This window comes from Python bivittatus, unplaced genomic scaffold (genome assembly GCF_059951505.1).
Source record: "Python bivittatus isolate LINGU-HERP-01145 unplaced genomic scaffold, Pbiv_v1 ctg000080_np1212, whole genome shotgun sequence".
Classification (NCBI taxonomy): domain Eukaryota; kingdom Metazoa; phylum Chordata; class Lepidosauria; order Squamata; family Pythonidae; genus Python; species Python bivittatus.
Window position 1 is genome coordinate 79,283,762 of NW_028277035.1, and position 26,885 is coordinate 79,310,646.

The 26,885-nt window shown below is 39.1% G+C and overlaps 1 long non-coding RNA gene across 1 annotated transcript; it reads left to right on the forward strand.

The window, feature by feature from the left end:
* Window positions 1–938: 938 nt before the first annotated feature.
* Window positions 939–26,885, forward strand: LOC148216744 (uncharacterized). Its single transcript, XR_015794963.1, has 4 exons — window positions 939–1,150; window positions 11,310–11,443; window positions 21,209–21,328; window positions 26,769–26,885. It is a non-coding gene; the product is annotated as an uncharacterized LOC148216744 (long non-coding RNA).

Here is a 26,885-nt window from a genome sequence, read left to right on the forward strand (position 1 = left end):
ATGACTTGCATGTGTGAAACACATCTGTGGAGCAACATAAAATGTTTATGATTTCACATCACCTCCGGCACAGAGCTTCTCAATGGATGTGGTCCAGGCATTCAACTGTGAGTCATTATATGATGAAATATCAAAGTGTCCTTGTAAATCCGCCCAGAAGCCGATGTTTATTCCAGCACATTCATTATGGGAAGTATTCAGATTTCAAGGGGTAGCAGCCCCTTGGCCACTATTTCAAGGACAAATCAAAATTATAGGAAACACCTCCGCTGCCCTGGAGTTTGAAAGCCAACAAATACTGTGTTAATAAAGCAAGTCACCATTCTAGGAGCAGACCAGAAGCTATTGTTCTGCTGCATTCTGAGGAAGCTGCAGGTGAATGGGAAGCATGTGTTAGAATGTTTAGAAATCCAGTCTGGTCTTTGGGCTGTTGAAAAGGAAAGCATAGACTGCAGAGGCAACACTAAAAACATACTGTCTTTGAATACTGCATAAAACATGTCATTTAATAATAATAAAAAAGTGCTTGGTAGAAGATGATTCCACCACCGTTCTATCAAGCCAGGAACATTTCCTGCCCACCCACTCAGAGGGGTCCTGCAAATATCACATCAGCCTCTACACCTATCCTTGTATTGGTTACCCCTGGCTGCAGACATCATGTTTTTAACACTACAACCCATGCATAATTTTAATTTTAAAGGGGTTGCTAGGTATGTAGAACAAGCACAGCAGAACCCTTTTGTTTTTCTTGTCCTGCCCAATATAGCTCTGTATGATTTGGGAAACATCACTGCCATTCAGCAGCACGATCCTGCTTCTGGGGCTGCATAGCCTCTCATCACTAAGTCATCCTAGCTAGTTCAGTTCTCTTCTGACACCTTTTATTTTTAAACTTCATACAGCTCTCTTGTAGCTGTGGGATCTGGTTTTGCTTTAGCAGCTGGATTTCCAAAAATGAGGGATCAACTCCTAGTTACTTCTTCTTGGCAAATTTGGGGAGAATCTCTTTTTGCAAGGACTTCCCAACATGGGTCAGACATGGCTTATTTACAAATGTGAGCTACATTTTCACCCATTGCTTTTCTCTGGATGTTTTATTATCTTTCCTGATGGAAAGTCTTGGAAACTCAGAAGGTTGCATTATTTGGTAAGCCTTCTGTTTACAAAAATGTGATTTTTTTTCTCTCAACATAGTTGTTTTTCCTTGTTAATAATTATCTATGCTTATCCCTGAGGTTAGTCTGTTTGTTAATTGCCAAGAAAGAGTTATCAACAATTATACACCTGACAGAGAATCCAGGGAGGGAGGGGAGGTTATACCATCTGGTTACATGTATGAAAACCAGCTCTACAGAATTAATTGCAAGGAGATTTTGCAGAACGTTATCGGCTTAAAGTTGTATCAAGGTGATCTCAAGATGCTATAAATGTTCCAAGCCGAGACTATGAATTTTAAATAACACTCCTAGCAGCCAGCTTGCCTGCTGACTGCCCAGGGGACTTAAAATTACAGCTTCAGGACCAAAATAAGATTCTGTCTTAGTTTATTGCCATTCTTGTGTTTATCTTCATCATGGGAAAAGATAAATATGCCGTGGTCCCGTCTTGTGGTTAAGAAAAGGAGTCAAGACTCATTTGGGGTACCTCAGCTTTGGTATCCACCCTAGCATTTGTTCTCTTGATGATTTATCACTCAATTGATGGGGACCATATAGATCTTTGTTCTTCCTGCCCACTCTTGCTCATATTGGCAGTCAAGATTAGTAGAACAGAAAACAGCATGCCATTAATCTAGTCCAATGGATGGTATTGGAATAAAACAAATAAGAATTGCAACAAATGTCACAGCGTGCAGTGTTCCTCTAAGGATATGTCATTTCATCCCCCCCTCCTTGTTTTCTGGGTTTTTCCTTCAACAGGCTCTCAGCATTCTCTGACCACTGAGCATCCTAAGGTTTTCTTCCCACACCCCCTCCTTTAGGACTCTCCCCCACCCCCTGCAATTTCTTTAAGACTTTGAATTGCTCAAAACCTGCTGGCATCAAGAGAGAGGGGGGGGGGGAAGTTACGTATGAACATAAATACTAATGAAACAACTGATATGTTGTAAAGTGGTGATATTAGAACAGGGAGACCTGGGTTCCATTTTCCATCACGAGGTGATCTTCCTCTTTCTATCTCACAAAGTGGTGTAAGAGTAAAAGGAAACACAGGGGAAGCACATGTGTGCATTTCTTTCTACCACTTTTGCACTGAGTGGCAAGATTAAAAGAGGCCAAGATGTCTGCATTTTTAATAGTGGTATAGCAATGATGCACAATTTGCACCTTTCCAAACCCTTGGATATGGCCTCCAGAACTCATCTAAAGTTGCTGCTGAATTATTGTTGTTGCCATTTTTGATGCAATGCAGGGAGCAATCTTAATAACTGTATTTGAATTCATTTGAATGTGATCAAATTTGGGCCTTTGTTGTTATTTTTGTTCTACTGTATCTACTTTTTAGAACGCAATGTTTGTCCCACCACTCAAAAGCCAAGTATGGCCCTTGGGTCAAGAAAAGCTGCACATCCCTAATGTAGAGAAAAGGAAGTGTCTACAGATATAGTTTGTCATTTTGCAGGCTTTATTTATTTATTAAGTAGTATTCTAAGGCTGCCCACTCACCAAACAACTGATGGGATTTGCATCTGTCATGGCTATATGTCTAGGCTTTTCAAATCTGAACTCCTTATTTAGAATTTGCCTCACAGTTTATTTATTTATTTGTTTGTTTAAATGTATTGGCCACCAACTCCAGTGGACTCTGGGTGGTTCACAAAACTAAGAAGACATAAAAACAGCTAAACTTATTAAATCAACAGGCAGCCCAGACTAAAATGCTCTAATAACAACATCCACAAAATAAAACAGGGGTCATTAAACAAATAACAAATATCAGCCCCAGGCCTGGGAGGTTTTCAGAGCTTTCAGGAACCCCAGGAAAGAGGGTGCTGTCCTGATCTCTGAGGGGATGCTGTTCCAGAGGGTGGGGGCTGCAACTAGGAAGGCACACTTCCTCAGCCCCACAAGATGACAACGTTTAAATATAGGGGACCAGGAAGTACACTCATTTTGCCACAATGTACTGGGTAGGCAGAAACGATTGGAAATAAGTGGTCCCTCAGATATCCAGGCCCTATGCCATACAGGGCTTTATAGGTAATAACCAGCACCTTGAACTGCACTTGGAAGCCAACTGGCAGCCAATGCAGCTCAAGTAGCAGTGGTGACACATGGGCACACCAAGAGGCACCCGTTACTGGTCACGCCACTGCATTTTGAATCAGATATAGCTTCTGGGTGGTCTTCAAGGGCAGCCCCATGTGGAGTGTATTGTAATAATCCAATAGTAGTTACGTTGCTGCAGACTAGAATGAAGCTATATGCAACAGAAGAACTGCCTACAGCATTTCACAGCAATTAAAGTCTATATGTACAGTATGTCTTTTTCCAGGGTTTAAACCTTAGGTTTTTTTCATCTTGGTTTTCCAAATTGATAGATATTTTGCTATGCTTTTTAAAGCCATGGGAGCCAGCTGGGCTCTGCTGACATCATGGTTCTCCCAAATCTGGGAAATACTGGTTCCAAACTCACCCAATTTGATCTGAACATTATGGAAATTACATCTGCTGACATTTCTTCTGCATTCTTCTACATATGTACCAGAAGTGCAAGAACTTTGTGGTTGTTATTGTTACTATTTGTACCTGACCTTTACTCTGAGAGAATAAACAACATTTAGAAAGTAAGAGGGGATGGACAAATTCTGTCAAAGTTTTGTCTACAAAGAGGAATTCAGAAAGGAACATCTTGTTTTGTTGTCCACTCATATTTTACATCCCTCTTATCACAGGGAACAACGGAAATATTATCACTGTGTGTGCATCCGTAGTGTATTTCAGTTATGAGTGTCAGTCAGAAACACTGACTGAAAGACTACAAGATCTAACCAAGATCAAAATTTGGGAAGGGTCATGGGGTTTTCTGACAGGCAGAAAGTGAGCAGACCAGAATTTTGCTTTTTAGCAGATCACTGAAGAATGTATGAACGTGAGAAAGAAAGTCAACTGTACTGTACCTATGTGGCACAAACCCCAACTCCTCTTCCAGAAAACCCTACAAGTTCTGGTTTGCATTGCAGCCTCCAGATCAGGTCCCTTTCTGCCCCTTCTCCCATCCTCACTCCCAGAGGCTGCAGCAAAGAGCTGAGGGCAACTCAGTTTTGGTGCTAAGCTGTTTGGCTCCCACAACAAGGAGCAGGCAAGCCAAAAGCCCCAGGTGTAGTGGCAGTGGCAGTGGCAGTGGCAGTGGCAGTGGCAGTGGCAGTGGCAGTGGCAGTGGCAGTGCCCGTGCCCATGCCCGTGCCCGTGCCCATGCCATTCCCATGAAGACTGCCCCTCCTCCTGCCACCTGTGACCTCTTAGCCACCTGGGAGGGCCAGAATAAAGTATGGGGCTGCAACACACTGGACTTCAGCAGCCTTAACAAAGGACTGAAGATGTCTCTGCTGAGGAAAACCAACTTCCACTTGGCTGTTGTTGAGAGAGGGAGAAGGGGAGAGAAAGATTTGGAGGGGGTGCAATTCCAACTTCCATCCCAAGCCAACCTTTCCTTCTTCACACAGCAGGAAAGCCCCTCCCCACAACACTTTATATGCATATTTCATAAAAGTTATATTGGGATCTATTTTATAGAGTTCCATACAACATTTTGTGAGCAAGTCCCTTGTTAGCAAATTGGCAGCAGAGCCCTGGAGCCTTTGGAATGGAGGACGCAAGATGAGAAGAGGCAACCATTTAGACAGATTGGGTTTTATGACTTTATTGAATATTTAATAGTTTATGAGATACAGGCACGTTAGAATCATTAGATGAGTTATAGAGTTATAACTTATAGAGTTATAATTAAAAAAATAAATGCAACAGGAGTGGGTTGCTTAAGAAGCGACTGTGATAAAACAAGAAGTTAGAGGCTCATGAATGAGTGAGTACCGAAGGAACGTGGATTGAATGTGAGAGTGAATTATCAGTATGAAAGAAATACTTTAAATGGTTTTGTTACATGGAGAGAATGAATGAGGATCAAATCACAAAGTAAATATGTGAAAGAGGAATGAATCGATTGAGAAGACAGGGGATACTGAGAAAGTCACTGTGATGGGGTTGATGAGTTCTTGAGAAGTTTAAAGAACAAAGAATGAAATAAGGGTGGTTTGCCAGGATAAAAAGGTATGGAGAAGCATAGTGTATGATGTTGGTGTGTGTGATATGATTCAGAATTGGCTGTTTTAACTTTCCTTTCCTTTTATCTCTTTTGCTTACTATTCCTTACTTTTTTTCTCTATTGTGTATGGCATTGCTTGCCCTAAAGGGAAGAGCATAACAGGTATCTAATGGTTATCTATGTATGTACCTATGCTGGATTTTCACTGTGTTAGGATATTTTGTACATTTTTTGTCTGTCAACCTGCCTTGAGTATCTTAGGGACAGAAAAGTGGTTCACAAATTGAAGTAATAGATAGGTAAATTGTGGGGAACTGAATCCCAGATATGCTACTCCATTTGATGATAGATGTTAACTTTTTGCACACAATATTATTACTGTCTTATGAGTAAAATAGCTTCATTCATCATTCTAATTAATGAATAAATGAAACTAGTAGCATTTATTTCTGCTGCTGAAGGACACATCTTCAGACTGGTAACTGCCATCCTAGGTGTTAGAGCTTCAAAAATGATTCTGAAGATGGGCTTCCAACCTCACATAAGCAGAAGACCTCTCTGCTGTTCATTGCAGCAGTCCCTCTTCTTCCTGACTTCTGTGCGAGCTACTTTAAGAATCTTATTAACTTTAATGAATTGTCTCCATACAACTGTTAAAGCAGTGATATGTTTCTTGAGGCTCATGGGTAAGCTTGTAATAAGATGGATTGCTTTGATGAATAGCAGAGAAAGGCAGTGTTTTCGCTTAGTCCAAAACTCTTCTTCCAAATCATTTTTGAAGCATGCACAGCCTTAATATATACATATCTTGTTATCTCTCTGAGTAAGAATTTGTATTCTTTCCTATTGTTTTGAATCTGTGACAGAACAAGATCTGGGGATTGCAGAATGGCACTGTATGTTGTTGAGAAATCTCTATCAAAGCTACATGAAAACTGCTGTGTTGCCTGTTTAAATGGTGGTGGCCATGGTGGAAGGAACTATTGCATACCCCATCAAAGACACTCTTGGAGCTCTGTCTATTCCTCAGTAGATATTTGTGATAACAGGATGAAATGTACAAATTTCTTTCTTGCTAGTGGCATTATACACAGTAATGGGAAAATAATGTTACTGTCAAAGCAGAGCTGATTGGTCTCTCCACTATGATAAATTTCTGATGAAATGACCTTTAATAATAACTTGATGGGGAAACTAGTTACATTAATAAAATCAGTCTTGAGACATGGGGCTTTAAAACAGATTTATTGATCCAGGTAGTCCAAAATGGTGTGGCTCAGAAGACCCTAATTAAACCAGAACTGACAGAATCCCCAGATGAAGTTTCAGCTGTTAAAGCTCAGACTATTTTCATTCTACATAGGATCAAAAACCTATTTGAAAGAATATTGATAGTGCTCTGCAGTGGTTAATATGCAGGATATGAGGGCAGTAGCCTTTTCCTGTAGTTGATGTTCCTCATCAACACATCCTGATAGGGTTCATGCAATATTAAGCCAGGGATAAGCAACCTTTAGTAGTCCAGATGTTGCTGAACTACAGTACAAGTCCCTGTATCACTAGCAACCATTGCTAATAGAGACTGATGTTGAGAGTTCTTATTCAGCAATATCTGCTGCACTACAAATTGTCTCCACTAACCAGTAATGCGATTTATTGAGTTTGGATTAACATGATATGTTGATCCAGCCATTCTGGTTTGTAGTGTAAAACATAGTTTAGAGTTAGCATATAGTGAAATCCCAGCCATCTGCTGTTGATTTGAGCTCACCAGAGTTGTATGAATAGGTAGCATGCAAATGTGAGTAAAGAAATATTTAGTTAGCCATAGTTTAACAAACCATGGCTTAACAAGATTTGTGAACTAGGACTTTGTCTCTAATTTCGGTGGCATCATCAAAGGATTTACACAAATACTCTTTAAAACCATGTGGCCTAGTGAACACAAAGCATAATTAGACAGAACATACTTTTCTGTTTTGAATTTCTCACTATTAAGCTTTATTGGACAACCGTGAGTTCTGAGAAAATTCTTCTGAATTTCTTCTATTTCTCCTTTCATGGAAACACAGCAGTGTTCTGCCTTACATCGAAGCAGCCATTTAATTTACTCTGTGTTGCTGATTTTGAATAGCAGTGGCTCTTCAACATCTGGAGGTACCTTAGTTTTTCTATATGTAAATGATGTACTCTACTACTGATATATGGACTCTCCTACTTATATGCAGCTCAATATGCCCGCTATGAATTTTGCAAGGGTTCCAAGATGATTCTTGCCATGAACTGCAGACGCTGGTCTTCATTCATTGTAAGATTGTCTGAAACAAAACACTGTTTGCCATGAAAGACAATTTCTACATGGATTGTTCATAAAGCCATCATACCAGTTTTGCTTAGGATGAAATATGGACAGATTCACATAGTACTATAATAAATGCATGAGTAGAATGTTCTACGTGTAGCAATAAATCATGTCTCTGAGTAAATACTTGACTGCTTCAGAATCTGTAGAACTATTTATCAGCAGCTCAATTACCCTTTTGGAAGACATACATATAGAAACCTTATTAAGTCTGTACACTGGACAAATAACATTTTATTAGTGTCAGCCCTGTGAGGTAGGCAAGGTCAAGAAACAGAAGCAGCAAAAACTCTGGAAATGTTCTTCATTGCTGCAGGGTAGGGTAGCAGAATCTTTTTTAATCATTATTTTATTATTTTTTTAAAAAGAGTAAAGAAGCAGAAGAAAGATATAATCTTGATTGATTATAATAACAATCAGTGAATAATAATAAAACAATAAATGATACAAAGAATTTTGAAAGCCTGTCCGAGTTTTTCTGTATTCATCTTATACCAAGCAAAATCAAGATAAGTTTCTTTCTCCTGCTTTTCTCTTTCCCAGGACTGAATAATCTTTCAGAAGCATTTCCTTAACAATTTAATCATTCCTTCTCCTTTAAAAGACCAGGTCTACATTCTTTCACAAATAGTTAGGACAATAAGCAGCAAATACTTTACACAGCAGAAAGTGATATTACAGACTTCTTGCGGTATAAAGTATTATACGCACGCACACACACACACACAAACATTTCTTAAAAATTATTTATTTGTAACATTGTAGATAAACAGCAGTATAATTATATAGTAACTATTTTATAAAAGTATATAAGGAAATTTAATCTAGTATATAAAAAGAGGTATATAGTGAGAAATATAGCGACTGGATTAATTGGGGTTGATCATTATCATTATCTATATAATAAATTATGCGGGGGTGAAGAAAAAAACTATGGGGGGAGACAAACCCTAGAAAATGAAACAACCCTTAAAATGTAACTAAACAACAAAACAAAACTAAAAGCTAAAAAAAGGAAAAAATAAGGCACACCTAATTGACATGTAATTCTAAATATACATAGAAAAGACCATTTAAAGAAAAAAAAATGTATCAGGCTATTTAAAGTATTTAGCTTTCTTCTTGGGTGATCTAAGAAGCTTTCAATCTGAAGTAGACTTTGGGAAAGAACAGAAGAAATGCCAAAGACTGATTTATTACACTGTTTATTCCAGGGGCTGTTTGTGGCTGCCTCCTCCCCTTGAACAGCTACCCCCCAACATGTAACTGATGCCCACCCTCATTAAGACCTTCCTGCTCCAACAGATCTCTGGGAAATAATGGCACCAGTGTGCTCCTGCAGTAGGGTTTTTCTTATGACATGGATTTGGTTTGTTGTTCCTTGGCACCGTATAAGCTGAGAGCATTGCTGTTATTCAGTGTTTGCTTATTGTTTTAATCTTTTTACTGTAATTGGGCATGAAAGCTGCTGAGAGTCTGTTGACTACAGAAACAGCCTATAGGCCTGGGTAAATAAATAATGAAGACACTTCTTTTTCAGACGAGAAGAAAAACCTGCCTTGGCACAAGTGGAGGTGCACATCTTCACACCCTTCTATTTGCACGGCACAAAGATGACATTGCTTGTGTCTCATCCCCAGCTCACCCTGCGTTAGCTTAAAGTTGTATTTAGCCGCCAGTTTTAAAGTAGTATTTTGTCTCTTCTCCTACCACGGTTTTGGCCATGGACACATCTGGTATGTTTCCTTATGTTGTTGCTGATGCGGCCAGGGGTGGGATCTTCCAAATTCTACTGGCCACCTTAAGGTTGCTTGGGCGGTGTCCAACATCTCCATTTTGGCTTGGATGGCAGGGAAGACCAGATAATTGACTTTTACAGAGGCATCTGCCTGCACAGTTTCTGACCAGTGCTTTGTTGAAGCATTTGCTAGGTCTTCAGTGATCCCTTCATATACATACATTTAACAATCTTTTGAAAGAATGCTAGACTTGCTTTTTAAATGTTTGAGTCCTGCACTACACAAAAGAGAAATTCAAATTATGAAAGTCAGATGGGTTCTGCCAACTGTGTATTGCTGCTTCTGTCCTAGATGTATGGATCAGGTTTTTCCCCCTGCTTCTGCCAACAAAGGTTTTCTTGTGGTTGTACTTTCTTGCTGTTTTTAAAAATGCTTTTTATTACTGTTTTGCGTACTTCTATGTTATTGGGGTGGGGGGTGGGGAGTAGTTACTCCAGGAGCTATTTCCACAGGCCATGAAATCAGTACTGGATTCTTTGGTCGCTCACTGCCACTTGCAGGAATTTGTGCAACTGAACATTTGTACTTATTTTGCAATCAGTTACAAGTGCAAAGGATGCAAGAGTGCTAGACCCATCTTGACTTTTTAAATTCCCCTCATAGATGCGTCTAGATAAATGGACAATTTTCATATTGCATAGATATGCAAAATGGAATACCTCAAGGCTCAGTATTTAATTGTTTAAAGAGTTTTTCTTAATTTGCTTGTAAATAACCAAGAATTAAGAGTGGCTATTAAAGTGGCTAGGTTTGTTTATAGTAACTAAATATTAAGGAAAGTTTAAAAAAAAAATCTCCAGACTGGATGAACAGGATTTAAAATGACAAATGTAGTTCAGTGTAAGCAAGTGCACAGTGAAATGCATGAGAAAAAAAAATCCACATTTTACATATATAGTAGTGAATCTGGCAATAAGTGAGCAGAAAAAGACTCTAGGAAACATAGATGGCACAATGAAAATATCACCGTAATATAAAGTTTATGTAAAAAAGGTGAATTCCTTATAGGAGTGATCAGGAAACAGATTGAAAATAAAACTGTTGCTGTTTTAACCAAAAGTTGAACTTTGTACATCATCAAGAGCTAAAAATAAACTACCAGAAAAAAGGATGGGAGGGAGGAGAGGGGAATAACCAAGCACATGATGTACCAGAAGTTACAAGAATATTCATATTTAACTCTCTAATGCTGGTGGCACATGATGTATTGCCAGCATTAATCTGCTGAGTCACAGAGTGTTTTGTACGGCGGGAGCCATATGTTCCTCATGCTAGTAAATAGCCACATTCTCAAAATTCATTGCTCTAGCCTACTTAGTGATCATTTATCAGAAAGTTCTCTCTTTTCTCACCACCTAATAACAATCATACAGAAGAATGCCATATTCTCCTCTCTAAAACGTTCCAGAGCTATTCGCTATGTTCATGTTTCAGGGGCTTTTATTGGGGATTGGAAAATGAAAACAAGCAGATTTGTCTTTCCTAGGGCTATGCCCCTGACATAAATATTTCTCTTTTTGTATTTTCTAAATGGCAAACATAATTGGGCTTCACGGGGGCAGGACCAGTCTTCCTTGCTTTTCCAATCAGATTGCAATATTAATGCAAACCCTGCTCATTTTATCAAAACGCTTTGGTTCAATAGGAGGCAGCCTTCTGGAGGGAAGCCTTTGAGCGTCGCATGCACAAAATGGCTGCCAGATAGCCTTGCTTGTTTGCAAAGTAGTTTCCATAGCAAATGTGGCCAGTCATAAAACTTTCATTTAATTCTCTCCCATTCAATCTGAACTTAGTGGCATCCCACCACAGGTCTGCGATGTTGAGCACTGGGGCTTTGCTTGGGAACTTGCTAATTTCCTATTTCATTTTTACATTAAAAGGATCTTCTCTTAAATGGGATAAAGAAAAGTACCAAAGTGAGAATAAAGAAAAGTACCAAGGTGAGATTAAAGAAAAAGTACAACAGAGGATAGCATGAAAAAACTCTTTTGAAAGAGGAAACAGAATTGACCTGGTAAGTGGCTGAAGGAAAGAATGATCTTCTTTTTAACTAGATCTAGTTGATAGTATAAGTCTTCTTTAATATCATTTAGTAATAATTATTTAGCGTTATTTTATTTTTTAGAGAACTTCTATCCCACCCCTTTGTGCTGGATGCCCCACGTGAACAGGAAAGCAAAAGTAAAATGAAAAACCATGAATCCATTTACAAGGACTATTGAATGATTGAAAGTGACCCATATACATTTCTTAGAAAATCCCATCAAACTCATTAGGATTTCTAAGTAGGCACGTAAAGATGCTGCAACTGATTATGACATCTGCATTGTCATATGCAAAAGGAATACAGAATAATGTGTAAATACCAGGAGAATGGAGATTAAAATTCCCTTTTCTTGAGATTGGACTATTTCAAAGCAATTCTGTGAGAATAAATTGCATTTCTCTTATGCATTTCCTTCCCATTTGTATGTCCACTTACTTCATCAGACAAACTCACACAATTTCAGACTGAAGAGTTAACTTCATTAGTTGTTTTATAGACTGTAGTTGAAGCTAAGTGCAGGAAGGAGTGTGTTTGTTTATCTGTGGAACTGTTTTCTTTGTCAGACTTTCAGAAGTCTGTACTTATTTCCTGCAAATGGACTCCAAATTAAGATTTATCTGACTGTTTATTTAAATCAATAGCATTTGAATGTAGTTTTGAATCATTATTCCCACATGGCCATTTTACATTCTACTGTTTCATATAACAGCGCAGCAAGGACAGTCATCAGTAGAAGGTAGCCAAACAGCTTTTCACCAGAATAAAAACGTTTATAAAAAGCAATCAAATAAAGAAAACCTGAATGGAATAATTGCTGCTCAGTCAAGATGATTTCCATCTACCCGGATACCTTTTCATGAGATTCAACACTGTTTTTCTCCCTTAAAAACATTTACATATCTTCCAACATTCCCAGAGCCTTTCTCATACCTGGCCTTTCTCCCGAGCTGTGAGCTAGGCTGGAGGTGTGTCCACCCAGATTGTATGGTCTGTTTGTTCACCCTGTTATGGTTGTGTGTGTGTGTGTGCAAGTACAGAGCCATATGGTTTTTTTAACTTGTATGCCACCCAGAGTCATTGCTGAGTTGGGCAGCTTTTAAACTTAAACTATAAACAGATTTGTTGCCCGATAGAACTCTGAAAAAATCATTTAGCAAAGTGTTTTTATAAGCCAGGTGCAGTCAGACGGGACAAACATTCCACGTATAGTTTCCACTGGGCAGGACCATTTGAGGAAATGCGAAAGGATCCAAACCATGTGAGCAGATCTGGTTTCATCCAGCAGAGGGCAAAGAGCGCATGCTTGATCTTCAACATAATTCTATTTTGTTCTCTCCTGGTCTGTGCCCGTGTGTGTGTGTGTGTGTGTGTGTGCATGCACAGGCAAAGCATGCAATGTTGTGTAATGCAAAGAGATGGATAATCTGAAAGATGAGTTTCTTGCATCCCCAATAAATCCCATACATCTCTATATTTGTCTAGGAGACGGATTGTTCATCATCTTGTTTAACTAACCTTTTTCCTGTCCTGGCAGGCTTCTGTTCTGTGAGTTGAGTCTGGTTTATCTTTGGCCAGAGAAATACAGTTTAAAATACGTAGTTTTATCATCTTGCCTTTGAAAGTTTTTTCCTGATTTTTTTTTTTAAATCCGTTGAAAGCCATCACATAGTGCTGCTGTTTCTTTTTAAACAGGAAAGGCAAACATTTGCCTGCATGTCCCTCTGCACGTAGAAAATCTCAACAAAAATTGGGGAGGTTGTAATTTTCAGAAGATGCATTTCCAAATCAAAGCTCATTGTTGTTTCTAATAATGGAGGTTCACTTCTATCTTACACAAAAGGGGATGTGAATGATCCAAATCCCTTTTGGATTTGAGATTCAAAGGTAGAAAGCTTAATTCAGATTTGAGATTTAAAAACAACAAGATTCAACTCAAATGAGGTTTAAGGTTCAGTTTGATAACTGATTGGGCCATAGACTGTAATGGAAGTATCAAAATGTCTTCAACCACTTCCTTTTTCAGTAGAATTTGTAATGATCTTCTTTACAAGGTACATTACAGGTATTTGTAATGATCTTCTTCATCCAGACTGTTGATGTTATTTCTATAGGGCATCTTGATCCCTTCAGTTTTCACTATTTTTCCCCTGTTGATGGTAAGGGTGGCACATTTGTCCAGTCCAAACTCCATTGCAATATCCTGGCTAAATATCCAGATATTATTATTATTATTATTATTATTATTATTATTATTATTTCAAATTTATTAGCCACCCAACTCCATTGGACTCTGTATTGCACATGTGAATTCTTCATAAGTTAGGCTTTTATAACTGGGCACAACTTGCTTGTGCATAACCACAGACAAGGTCTTTTTTTCTAAATTAAGACCAATTCTGACAATAACAAAAACCATGTAACATGCTTAAAGTACTGATACAGTGTGTTGTGATACATGGCTGCTTCTATTTTTCCCCTTCTTTTAAAAGACAAGACAAAAGAGACCAGGTGAAATTTTTTTTTAAAGAAACATCTGCTGAAATTTTTCCCCTCTAGAATTTCAGGAATGTATTATAAATTAAAGGCTCCCCCCCCCCCCCCGTTTTGAATAATACAGACCACATCTTTTAGAAAGAGAAGGACTTGAGCAGGCCTATGTTCCCATGGCCTATCCTGTAGCAATTCTCTGGGGCAACCCAAGTACATGCCAACATACAGAAGGAATGCAGACAAGCTTCTTAGAGACAGAATATCTGCAAATTGAATGGCATCCTTGTCCTGCCAGCCTAACCCAGTAGCAACAGTTTAGCTGCCCACTTCTTTTTTTGGGGGGAGGGGAGCCCATAGTTGAAGACTAAAGTTGACCAAATTCTATGCCTTTCCATAAGCTGACATTCAAACTCCTTGACAAATGTATTCTTCTAGAGGGGAAAGAACTCCACAGGGAACATTAAGGCCTTGTGTTTCTTGTTACAAAGCAGTGTAAACATGTCCTTGCAAATTTTGAGATGCAAGTACCTGATTAGAGCTGTTAAAATTTAATTTTACTCAGTACGGGGTCTTTGCAATTCCTTCAAAAGAGGGGCTTTGGAACATGTGGAGGCATGTTTGAAGCTTTTCTTTTCAAATTGTCAAAGCAGCCCTGTCTTGTTCCACTCTTGGTCAGATGAAGCTTTTCCCAGCTGTCTCCACATGTGTGTGCACCAGGAAGGTGAAGTATCTGTGCATAATAAGGAATAAATACAAAAAGACGTAGGCTAGAACAGCAGAAAGAAACAAATAGAATAAATTTAACAGGGAGAAATGTGAAGTCATGCATCTAAGTAAAAGAAACAAAAGAAACATGTACAGAATGGGGGAAATCTGTCTCAAGAGCAGTACATATAAGAACTTGGGTATACTAGTCAATCACAAGCTCAACGTGTCCCAACAGTGTAATGCAGCTGAAAAGAAGGCCAATGACATATTGAGGAGCATCAAGAGGAGCATAGAGTACAAATTATGGGAAGTAATTATCCTACTCCACTCTGCCTTATTTAGTCCTCACTTGGAGTATTGTGTTCAGTTCTGCACACCCCAGTTTAAAAAAGACATTCATAAACTGGAGCAAGTCTTGAGAAGGGCTACCAAGATGGTGGAAGAACTGGAAACCAAGTCCTATGAGAATTGGTTAAAAGATCTAGGTATGCTTAGCTTGCAGAAGAGAAGGTTGAGAGGGATGTGATAGGTGTCTTCAAATATCTAAAGGACTGTCACATTATAGAGGATTCAGACTTTTTCTCACTTGCTCCAGAGGGTAAGACTAGAATTAATGGGATGAAATTCAAGGATGTAGACACAGATTAGACATTAAGAAGAACTTCTTGATAGGGTATCACATGGAGTGGTTTCTTCCCCTGGAGGTTTTCAAACAGAGGCTGGATAATCATCAGTTGGTGATAGTGTAGCAAATCCTGCAGTGTGCAGGGAGTTGGATTTGATGGCCTCTCAGGTCCCTTCCAACTCTATGACTCTATGGATTGGACACACTTGGGAGCACCTGCATAGCTTTACTCAATACTTATCAACATATGGAATCACCACAAGGCTTGCAGCCATAAAAGGGGGTATGCACAAGAAACTTGCATTGCCGGTGTACACATTCTAATTCCCATATCTATACATAATGAAATCCACTCTAAAAGGCCAGAGAACCCTCTAAAACTGATTTGGTGTGCAATCAGGTTTAAAGGCATACCTGAACAAAGCATACTGTTGTAGACACAGACACGCCTTGCAAAGTTCTAGTGCTAAAAATCCTATATAACAATCTTAGGAATAAATGCAGAAGCCACAATTAAAAGCAATTCCAAAAGAAAAAAGGAAAAGATACAAAGAAAGACTTATTGAAATGTAGTGGGAAATCTATGCAGCATTTCTCTGGTTGTACTAAATGTTCACCCTTGAACTGTGGTCACAACTAAGAAGGCCCAATTTTGGAAAGGATTTTCCTCTAGGACAAATGTATTTCTTTTTTCTCCCATAGTGTAGAACCAGATGTTAAATAAAACAGCTCACAGAGGAGAGACTGTTACTCCTATATCCTATAAGCGATACAGTTCCATTTATTTTCACATGAATGCATAAATATATAACTAAGTTTGTACCAGTGAGATTCTAAAAGCTGGGAATCTTTTGCTGTATGAAGTAGAGTGTCTTTGTTTGTTAAACAACGAATCATAAATCCTGCAAATTATTCAGGAGTCTACTCATAGATCCTGAAGTCTATCTTTTGTCCATCTTTTCTAGATGGGAAGATTAGGTGGGAAAATTAAATCAGACATTGCCAAGCCAAAGGAAAGTATTGTTAGGTTGCACTGATTTCAACTTAATGGCTCCTTCCCCATTCCCTTCTCTAGAAAGAAAATAAACTAAGGCATCACAGGTGATCATTCATTTGAAAATCCGCCACTGTGGCCATGGTTTCCCACTCAAGAGATCTTGTCCCTGGGTGTACAACGGTCATGAACAGTGTGTGGTGTAAATGTTTGTTTAGATCTTCAGTGGCCAAAACTATGAACTTCCAAAGAAAATAAATGTGCAGGATTTTAAACAATTGTGTCCTATACACAGAACATCAGGGGGAAAAAATGTAGTAGCTGAAGCAGCCCTAAGTAATGCTAGCTCACATCAAATTTGAACTAAAAACAGTCACAAAAAGGTTCTGGAACATATTATCAATCCTTGAGTTTCTGCTTCTACCCACCAGGCATTGCCATGTATAACAAAAGGCAAATGTTGAAAGTAAATCATTTTCTTCACTTTGATCAAAGCCATAAGTTAAAAAGCTATAAAAGAGATTACATCTCAATTTATATTCCTTAGACAAAAAGCATAAAAGACTTATGTTCTTGGTGAGCATACGCCTGACCCAGGTCCCCTCTGGTTTTAACCTTTCAAACCCTGTCAGGCTTAGCCCTCCTTTCTAGGATCATCTCTTCAAACCAAAATTAGCCCACCCTATGCATTCATCCTAAAACAGTCTACTGAGGATCCCCAACCCCCCGATATAAAAAGAAGGGCGGGAGCCTGGAAGCCTTCTTGGTAGAGGCACCCACTGTTGTCTCTGTAGCTTGTACAAGCTATTCACTCAGACTCAAAATACCCATCCTCTCAGACACAATGCAGATATCCTCAACCTTCACAAGTGAGACATGGCTTCCTTTGTCACAGACACAGGGAGTCAAACCCCAGCCTCTGCCTCTCTGGGGCAGATAGAGAAAACTCATTTCAAATTCTGAGGTAGAAGATGCAAAGGATCAGGAAAGGAAGAGAGCTAACATCATTCTTCTGAGTCTCTGAAACAGTTGGAATCTACAAGAAGCTCAAAAGCCCAGGGAAGTGGACCACTTCCTGTGAGCATCATGGCAAGCTGACGTCCTGCTCATTGGCAGGACAGCGTTTGCAAGGGGAATCGCAGCTGGATGCTGGATCTGAACCGGTGAAATTTCTCTGGAAGAAGGGGAAATCATTTAGATTATCCATGTGACTCCAGACAGCCGCTACTCATGAGTAGGACATGGAAATTGCCATTTTGCAGCTGGCTTATGAGTAGAGTGGCTGGGAGCCATGATTACATCAAGCTCACACTCACAAAGCAGCCTTTTACGGACCTTAAGCTTGACCCAGCCTCATTTCTTAATCACTTTTTTGGATTATTATTTTTTTTCTGTTTACTGGAGAGATTAAGACCCTTCGGACCAGCAAGGCTTTACTGTATTCATTGGGTGAGTTTCCTCCTCTTCAGAGGATGATGGTGTAAATTTGATTTTAAAAGTTTTGGAAAATCTATGATTTTTCAGACTATGCTTAGTATGGATTTTGGAAAGTTAACAATGGATTAAGGGGCCAGAAGGGCTTGGAATTATACCTTTGAATTAATTAGAAGATATTTTCTCATGAGAAAATGGTGACTGTTTTGGCTTTTTTCATGATAAGGAGACATTGAACATTGGACACTAGACAGAGCTAGAGGATAAAGAATATGGAGCAGATAAAAAATATGGAGCAGAAGTCTATATTGCAAACTTTTGAATATCTCTCTATTAAGTTTCTTAATAAAATGGATCAATAGCTTGACAAGATGGACAAAACATGTTGTAATGAAGTTACAAAATAAGAACAAATTGCAATGGATGTCTATGAAATTATTTGGAAGGGGGACTTAAATGTAACACAAATGGAGCTGATGGATGACTTATTCCCTAAAGAACACATGCATATATTTATTTGTTTATTTACACAATTTATTAGCTGCCCATCTCACTTTTTCCAAGAGACTCTTGGCAGCGTATAACAGGGTTAAAAACAATCAATACATACATTAAAAACATATAAAAATATAAAAAACCAAACTAAAACAAAAAATAATGAGCAAAGCGATGTTAAAAATAACAGAGCCACCTCACTAGATCACCGGTCCCCTGGGGTCCCCAGGCCTGCTGGCACAACCAAGTCTTGAGGGATCTCTGGAAGCTCAACAGTGGAAAGGCCAACCTCACCTCAGGGGGGAGAAGATTCCACAGTGCAGGCAGCACAGCAGAAAAGGCCCACTGCCTAGAGCCTGTCAAATGTAGCTCCCTAGACGTCAGAACCCGTAACATGCCCTCTCTGCTGGATCTGGTGGGATGGGCAGATAAAATCGAGGAGAGGCTGTCCCTCAAGTAACCTGGACTCACGCCATGAAGGGCTTTAAAGGTCAACACCAGCACCTTGAATTGGACCCAGAAACAAACTGGTAACCAGTGTTGCTCGTGAAGCAGAAGTGTGACGTGTTCTACCAGAAGCACACATAACTGCTGCATTTTGCACCAGCTGAAGTTTCTGGATACTCTTCAAGGGTATCAAACCAGGAAACTAATTTGGATAATTTTTTCTTACGGATATACAAAAGAGCTCTGTTAAGGTTTTGAAGGACTTCATTACAAGCAATAAGCAAAAGAATAAACTCTAATTATTGGATATACAAAATAAACCTGTTAAAGTTCTGAAAGATTTTTGCCTTCAAACACAGATGATCAGCAAACTACCTCTGGGACTCTCTCTAAAGGGGTTAAAGAAAATTTTGAAAAACTCTGGGAAGGAATCAGATGCCCTGCTTGTATAGTGAGCTGGCCAAAGGAGGACATGGAGCCACCTCACTAGATCACCTGTCCCCTGGGGTCCCCAGGCCTGCTGGCACAACCAAGTCTTGAGGGATCTCTGGAAGCTCAACAGTGGAAAGGCCAACCTCACCTCAGGGGGGAGAAGATTCCACACAATGTATGCAGGTTTCCCCCCAAGTCCAACACCCAGAGACTGTACACCAGCTGGAAAGAAGGCAAGCAGGGTCTGGTGAGTGTCAAAGCCACTGTCCTGGATGAAACCCAGAGCATTCAGGAGTACATCAGTAAGATGGCACCCAAAGATGAGCTGCTGAGAGAATACCCAAGGCAGCAGAAGGCATGGGAGGAAGTTCAAGCGGAGGAACTGCCATGGCAAGACAAGACCCTGCATGGGATGTACCATTGACAGCTGAGGTGGCTGACATTGGGAAATCCTACCAGTGGCTGGAAAGGACTGGACTAAAAGACAGCACTGAGGCACTGGTCATAGCAGCACAAGAACAGGCACTAAGCACCAGATCCATAGAAGCAGGGGTCTACCACACTAGACAGGACCCAAGGTGCAGACTAGGCAGGTGACCCCAGAAACAGTCCAACACATACTGACAGGGTATAAGATGCAGGCAGGAACAGCATACACTGAACGGCACAATCAAATAGCTGGCATTGTGTAGAGGAACATCTGCACAGTGTATTGGCTAGACCCTCCCAAGTCCAGATGGGAGATTCCACAGAAGGTCATGGATAATAACAGGGCTAAGATCCTGTGGGACTTCCAGATCCAGATGGACAGGCAGGTACTGGCCAATCAACCAGACATCGTGGTAGTAGACAAAGACCAGAAAACAGTGGTGGTGATAAATGTAGCGGTGCCAAGTGACAGCAACATCAGGAAGAAGGAGTATGAGAAGCTGGAGAAGTACCAGGGCCTGAAGGAGGAACTAGAGAGGATGTGGAAAGTAAAGGCCAAAGTGATCCCAGTGGTGGTAGGAGCACTTGGGGCTGTGACTCTTAAGCTGGGAGAATGGCTCCAACAGATCCCAGGAACAACATCAGAGCTCTTTGTCCAGAAGAGTGCAGTGCTAGGAACAGCTCAGATACTGCACAAACCCTCAAACTCCCAGGCCTCTGGTAGAGGACCCGAGACTGAGGAAGACACATACCATCCATAGGGGTGAGAGGGGATATTATTTATATATATAAACACTAAACCAGAACATTTTTAACTAATGTTTGTTGAAAAACCATAATGACCTGGTTCATATGTAATACAAGGCACAACAGCTGGGTTCTCACATTACTGTAAGCCCCAGACAAACAGTTCACATTATGGTTTAGCCTGATGAATGAAAACCACCTTTCATATATTTTAAAGTGTGGGGTGTGAATGTTTTCATAATTATAGTTCCCTCCCTTATTGCTCTTCCGTGAGGCTGCGCTGTAGTAAGTTGACTCGCTTTTTCTTAATAATTCTGACAACATGAATATTTCAGTGCAGTAGCCCAGAACTAGGCTAAATTAATTACTGCCACATGAACATTTTAAATAGATTGATCCCAGTACTTTCACTCTAGAATAAAAGGCAAAGCCATGGGTGAGTTACAGGATGAATGTGTATCTTGGACTCTGTGGAAATGAATCCGCAAAAGACAAGAGAACAGCATGAAACAATTCCATTTCAGGAAACATTATACTTCTGTTACTAAGGCCACATCCCAGCAGTAATTTTTTAAGAAAACCAAGGGTGTTCTGGTTTCCATCAGAAGCAACTCTATAACCCATATTTCCACATTATGCTTTAGAAAAAGGGTCAAACAGCAAAAGAAGAGAAAACCCAGAAAAGGTCTGATGTATCCAGCCCTAAAGGGTGTTTCCTCTGGTTATCCATGGCGTTTCTCAAATAACAGACAGGACTTACTGAAATCCATGAATTTCAAATTCCACGCATATGCTTTTCACCTAAAATTAAACAATAAGGCTAGAACATTTATATTGCCGAAGATCACTCTGCTGTCATTCCCGTATAATCAATGTCCATAAAGAGAATGTGTCATTTTTATCATTTATTCATACACCTCCTTTCTTGCAGTGAGGCCTGAGATTAAGCTTTTTGGGATCCCACTGATTCCAATCAGAGAGATTTACTCAGCAACCCTGTAGATGCCTATTCAAAAGAAAGTTTGATTGAATTCAATGGGCTTATTTCCAGGTGAGTGAACAGAATTTTGTAGCCTGACTCCCTAGCTTAATTCATCACTGAAATCAACAGTATTTAAAAGGATTTGAAAGGAGCTCCATTACCATCAGACTCCTGACCTTGTCATGGATTCTTCAAGGGTAGGCCTAGAGCAGTGTTGTCCAAACTTGGCTACTTTAAGATGAGTGGACCAACTCCCAGAATTCTGGGAGTTGAAGTCCACTCATCTTAAAGTGGCCAAGTTTGGATAACACTGGCCTAGAGTTTGTCTGAGCTAGTCTGCCAAAGCTTGTGCCCAAATGCAGCGTGTTTCCCACCCTCTCTCTGCGAGTGTCCCTTTGAGCAAACTACACTGCTGTTGATTGTGCTTCTCCCTCGATTTTGATCACTAGCAGCTCTGTGCTGAGTTTTGATTCAGGTACAGAACTCTTTAGGACTTTGCTGTTTTTAAGAAATGTTAAAAGGGGAGCTATTCTCCTGAAGAATCAAGTTCATTTGATGGTAACCTTAGGTGCCCAGGTGATTGAACTCTGCTAGGGAGAATGTATGTCAGCAACTGCAGCCTTCCCAAAACTGTAGGTCTTCAGATAACCTGGACTTCAGTTCTTATAATCCCATTCAGTCTGGCATTAGGCTTTGATGCTGCAAAAAAACTTAAGTAGCATTCCTACTCATTTAGGAGGCTCAGGAGTTGCTACAAATAAATTACTGCCTCCCATCAGAGCCAATTTACCTACACAGCAAATGTAGTTTGTGCTCTGAGCTAATTTGAGACTATTCATTAGGGAAGTAATCCAATGTATACATGTAGTAGAAGGCATGTTAATGTAGTGACTATCAAGGCATGCTTGTAAATACTGACAATCAAAGGCAAATCTTGCGAAAGTTAACAGGCACATAAATGCAGCTATATAGACTGTGTGGTGAAAGGGAGTTTTCCTCTTTTCAGACATTCCTGAAATTCTCCTAGGATTGTCAGTATTTGTATATAAATGTCAACATGCATCCGTTTTTGGTGATTTGCGGTAACATAACATAATGTGGAGGTATTCAATAGCTTTAAAAAAGTGAGAAAGTTGAAATGAAGTAATTGGACATCTGGATTGCATGTGCAGATCACAAATGCTATAGCAGGAAGTAGCTAGGAAGCCAATTAATGATTTGCTGGCAATATGTATAGTGTGAGAAATATAGATATTTATTATTGTGTGGCATAGCAAGTGAATCAAGGACAATGTAGGTTAAATTTGGTTAAAAAGGAATGACAGGCCATGTGATTCAGCCCCTGGGAAAAAAGAAAGGAATCCAAGGAAGGACTATTAAATTTACTCTTGATCTATCAATTCTGTCAGTTAAAAACTCCCTTAATTTTTATTGATTTTCACAATGATATTTTATTAAGCTTGGTTGTCAATTCTGCTTATAGCATAAAATATGCATATCCTTTCCCAACATAATTATCAGTGCCCATGACACCATTTACATTATGCAAAAGTCTGCTAATTTACAAAGCTGTGGAAATGAAAAGGAAGTGAAACAGAGTGTTACTGAAAGCTGGGAAAGCAAATGAAGAAAATCTGTCTGCCCAGGTGCTCTGCAAAAAAAAAAAAAAAAAAAGCAGCCCATATTAAAACTTTGCTTTAAGGCACTAACTATGTCTGTAGTATTCTGAGGAATGTCTGACACATCAGCCTTCCAACATTTCTAATCTGGGCAGAGACAATCTCATCTTAATTAAGTTTCCCTCACTTCTACCTTGAACCTAACTTGTTCTGATTACTTTAGCTTGATTTCTCTAAATAATGTGATCACTCATGTTACTTATAGTATGTTGTCCAACAGTTAAGCTTCTTTATGTCAAAAACAAGAACAAGGGGAAGAAATGGAGAACTGAAGATGGCTCCAGTAAAAGTGGAGTGCTTCTGACAGTTGCTCCTCACAAATAGACCACAAGATAGTGGTCTCTGGCTAGTTTAGAGCTCTGGAAGATGAGAGAATAGCCATCTTGCTCAAACTGCAGTCAACACCTTTGAAAGGACACTGTGTTCGCATACTTCCTTTTCTAATCACTTTCAGAAATTGCTTCTTAACTGCTTTTCGGCTATTAGGAACTTTTGGATCAACAAGTTTTGCAGCACTGGGTGAGTTTCCTTCAATCCTTAGCGAAAGAAGTTTGAAATACAAGTTTAAGGACTTTTTTTTTTTTTTTGGAATAAGCAGCAAAGGGATGATTAGAACTTTGATTTTGGAAAGTTACAAACAGACTAGTCCAGATGGATTTGAGATAAGATTGTGGAATTAATTATAAGAATCCTTCCCATGGGAAAATGCTTTTGGTTTGAATTCTCTTAAAAAAACATGATAGGATGTACTTTGAAAATTGAATACTAGAGGGAACCAGAAGGAACTAAAGATTACAATTAAAGGAGACGAACACTTAAATTTGACTTACTAATGCAGAATAAAGCAAAATATTTTAACATTGGACATATTGAATGATATTTTTGAACAATGAACCCAGAAGTTAATTTTCAGAGAGTCTGTCTCAAGTTTTACCTGACAAGACTAAGACTGATCTGAAAGTGGATTTAAAAATGACAGGCTACAAGAATGATATGGAAAAAGATGCTACACTGGGCATACAGAAGAAACCGGCTGGTGTCTTAATAATTAAAAGGGATATACAAATAACAAACCAAGAGAGTGACCTGGATAATTTTCCTATATTGGATTTACAAAAGAGGCTTGTTAAAGCTTTGAAGAATTTTGTGAGAAGGGACAAAGAAAAAATGAAAAGAAATCAAGTTCTAGGACATTTTTTGAAGGGATTGTTAAAAGTAAAAGGAAGGAATATTTTTATTTATTTATATTTCACATTTAATCACCACCCATCTTACTCAATGGAGTTGATTTATTTGATCAAGGTTAAAATAGATACGTTGGTATCTCTGGTAACCCTTAATGGACTTATGCTGATCAGGATTGAAATGACAAAGCTTTAAGAGATGGGATATGGGAAGAAGAGATAATTTGTTGTATTATAAGAGAAGGTGATAAGTTACTCAAATTATTTATACTTGTTGTGATGGAGGGGGAAGTCATTTCTTTATATATTTCTTTTCTTTTCCTTTGCTATATTCTTATTTTTTCTTTCTGTTCTATTTTTCTCTTCCTTTTTTTCTATTCTGCCCTTCCTAATTTTTTATTCTTTCCTTTTTTTTTTAGTTAGCATTAGTTTTTATCTTTGTAATTGTAATTTTTAATAGAATTACTATTAAAAAAAGACAAAAACAAGAACAAATCAGGTGTAAGAACCTGAGTGTAAATATGCAGCCTTGAAGTATCAGCCAGTGTCGCCTTCAAAACCAAAAAAGTAATACGGTTCCTTTTGCACGGAATAATCTCAAGTATTTCATTAGATGTAGAATCTCTGGCTCCCTCAACATCTTTGAGGGATATACAATTCCTAGAATCCTTTCAAACATTGCCACTGAATTGCACTGAAATATAAATTTCCCTTTCTCTGGGAACTCAGTTTGGCTAACATGGGATCTCCCCTAATTTTATCTCCACAACAACCTAGCGAGGAAGATTGGGCTAAGAGAGAATTTGTAGTTGGATAGCAAACTGAATCTCAGTCTCCAAGGCCTAAGCCAACACCTTAATTCTTTCTCCTGATATGGCCTAATGGCTAATCAATAATAATAAACTAAACTACAAACTAAACCTTAATTCTTTCTCTATACTGCCTTATTGATATTTTCTATAACCTGAACTGGAACATCTTTTTAAAATGCTGTAAGCCCTCCATGATATTTTAATAGATAAAAACTTGAGCCAAGTTGCTGTTTCCACCATTACATACAGGCAGTAATTAACTCTGACCTGGTGTTTTTCTTGCTGTGTGTTAAACCATCAATCAAATGGATAAATTCATGGCACAGTGATACGGAGACTTTTAAATGCCTTTTATTGGTTGTGAAGAAGAAACATCCTAGTCAACCATGTAAAATACCTCTTTAAGCCATCCAACAGAAAGCTTCCATTGGTCATTGTTTATCTACAATGCTGTGCAATTACTTGTAAAGTTTCAATGTGCTGGCTGCAAGGCTAGCAGCCACAATGATGGAGGGTTTTGTCCTTTCAAATGAAGCTTTTATAACAGAGTTAAAGGAAGAAAGTATTTCTCCAGCCTTGATGAGCTGACCGGGTCAACTTTATAGGAAGGAAGTTTGCAAGCACACCTTGATTGTTGTTTGATTGAGATGAGGGTCTTATCACAACTGCCTTGTCAAGCAGTTTAAACATAATTAAAAAATGGAAATAGACTGACAGAACTGAACAAATGATACCAAGTGTTAAGTTGCAAAGCAACAGCAGCATCTGTTCCTTAGACAGGTAAGATGAAATACAGACTCTTTGGCAACTAGAGTGAAAGAGTTTTATTGGCCTTTCGTCTTGCTTGTCAACTTACGGAGTGCATTAGCCAGTCACTATGGGACTGGGTTCACTTGTCATGGTAAGCAATGTTGCTTTAACCATAATTTGATCATAACCCATGTTTTATAAACCCTGATGATTTCACATAATAATTCCAACCCAATCCTACCCAACATATTAGGGTATACAAATCTGTGTGAATCAAGCCTGTGAGAAAATTCACACAACAGATCTATGAGAGAGTTCATATAACACATTTACCGTGATTGCTTGTTTATTGGCTGGTTTCCATTTTTTAAAGATTTTTTTTTAGATTTTTTTTTTTAGATTTTTTTAAATCGCGCCTTTCTTATTTTTATAAATAACTAAAGGCGGCGAACATACCTAATATTCTTTCCTCCTCCTATTTTCCCCACAACAACAACCCTGTGAGGTGATTTGGGCTGAGAGAGAACAACTGGCCCAAAGTCACCCAGCTGGCTTTATGTCTAAGATGGGACTAGAACTCACCATCTCCTGCTTTCTAGCCTGGTGCCTTCACCACTACACCAAACTGGCTTTTTGTACATTTAAATTTCCAGGCAATGCTAATGGGAATTGGTGATCTTTTCAGATGCCATGTTTGACCATAGAAAAGCCATGGTCAAGGAGCAGTATGGGACTAAGGTAAGGAAGCAGTGTGAGGGGCCTCATTAGGGACAGGTTTGTTTCTTTTCTTTTTTCCCCTTAAACGGGCTTGTAGCCTTAGCAAAGGTGGGGTTTGCTCACCCTTACAAGCCTAACAGCAGGCATGTATGCTTCCCTGGCCAGCTTATGAATTCAACCTAGCTTTTCCAGGATGGAGGCATTTTTAATTCTTCTTCTTCTTCTTCTTCTTCTTCTTCTTCTTCTTCTTCTTCTTCTTCTTCTTCTTCTTCTTCTTCTTCTTCTTCTTCTTCTTCTTCTTCTTCTTCTTCTTCTTCTTCTTCTTCTTCTTCTTCTTCTTCTTCTTCTTCTTTTCTCTCTTCAAAAGAGAGAAAACCAGGCTGATATGTGCAGAGGAGGATAGTCCAAGATGCTGAAGATCGGAGGCAGAAGTCAAGTGACCAAGTGGCTGAACTTGGCCTGGCAGCCCCAGGCAGAGTGCCAG